The sequence below is a fragment of the Elephantulus edwardii genome, unplaced genomic scaffold (genome assembly GCF_000299155.1).
Source record: "Elephantulus edwardii isolate Elephantulus edwardi_28Jun2011 unplaced genomic scaffold, EleEdw1.0 scaffold00014, whole genome shotgun sequence".
In the NCBI taxonomy this organism is placed as follows: Eukaryota; Metazoa; Chordata; class Mammalia; order Macroscelidea; family Macroscelididae; genus Elephantulus; species Elephantulus edwardii.
In genome coordinates this window covers 9,525,913-9,526,884 of record NW_006399764.1, presented here as the reverse complement: position 1 = coordinate 9,526,884, position 972 = coordinate 9,525,913, and positions in this window count along the sequence as shown.

Sequence of the window (972 nt, the reverse complement as noted above, 5' to 3'; positions counted from 1 at the left end):
GCCCTGAAAGTGAGGTTAAATCTTTGGTGACAGAGTGCTGCTTTTTGAAAAGCAGTGTTCTTGAACTCTATTTATCAAGATCTTTGTTCTGTGAAACCTCCATACTACCATTTCTACTGACTGTGCAATGATATGACTGAGACCATTAGGCATACTCTTAATGTTCATCATTTACAACTGCTAAGAATTTGCTGCATAACCCTGACCTTGGGAGAAACCCCCACCAAGAAGCCCTCTTTTACACAGAACAAGGCACTTAGAATCTGCCAAGTCCCTTCATCTCTTGGCGGTTCTGCTAGGAATGTCAATGATGATGACGTCCACTGCTTGCTCTGGCTACTTCCATGACTGACACATTTTTTTTTAATTGGCTATTGAAAATATAACTAACTCAGTGTTTTTCTGAGGTGTTGGGTGATATTCAGCTGAAGTTGTCTGCAGCCTCCTTGTCTTGTTATCATCTTTTCTCATCCTTATTTCCTCCTTCTCATTATTGTTAGATGCTATGAGGTCGATCTGCTTCCTAGCGACATTATGTGCAACAATATAAAACACTGCCTAACCCTGTACCATTCTCACAGTCTTGCTGTGCTCCTGTCCGTTAGCTCGGTTACTGCAGCAGTCCAGTTCACTGAAAGTTTCTCTAATTTTTTACTGACTGAAGGCCATGCGTGAAGCCCTTCTTTAGGGGCTAGTTCTGCCTGGTAACAGCCACGGTGCATGAGACAAAGCTCTTAAGAATATGAAGTTTTAAGAATTCTATATGTACTACTTCAAAGACAAATTTGTTCTTCTGGCAATTCATGATGTATCAATATTTTTTTTACCAACACGATAATCCAAAACCATCAGTTTTTCTTTGATGCTGTGAAATGTCCTCATGCCTATGAAACAATTACAGATTCCATAGTTTAGATGAGTACCTTAGTCATCAAAGAAATATTTTGACTATTTAACATTTTAAATAAATGC